The following is a 419-nucleotide window of genomic DNA, read 5'->3' on the forward strand; positions in this document are numbered from 1 at the left end:
CCATGAGGAAGGCCCTTTGCTTCCGCAGCTGCAGGGGTTCCCACCCCGATGGTGCTACTCGGATACACGCCAGGGCGGGGTTATTGCATGCCTGTGCTTTTGTCTGTTTATATTATAATTTCACAACCAGCACACTTGTCTGCAAGGGAGCGTATTACTCGAATATACCCGGGCACGCTCCTACTATCACCTCGTTTTACAAGTAACTGGGTTGCTGCCCACGCTCGAAGGGGTTTTGTAGACGTACTTCCTAGCGTCCCGCAGCTCAGGTAAGCTCTGAGGCAAAGCATCGAGGTAACGAAACACGAAACGGCGGCCGGGCTGACCGAGGACGGCATGCCAGAACAGCTACCGGGGAGCAGAGCCCCTCCGCACACCGGCCGGCACCCGCCGGACTCCGCGTCCCAGCGCGCCCCGCG

The sequence above is a fragment of the Haliaeetus leucocephalus genome, unplaced genomic scaffold, assembly GCF_000737465.1.
Source record: "Haliaeetus leucocephalus isolate CR32 unplaced genomic scaffold, Haliaeetus_leucocephalus-4.0 Scaffold556, whole genome shotgun sequence".
Lineage (NCBI taxonomy): Eukaryota > Metazoa > Chordata > Aves > Accipitriformes > Accipitridae > Haliaeetus > Haliaeetus leucocephalus.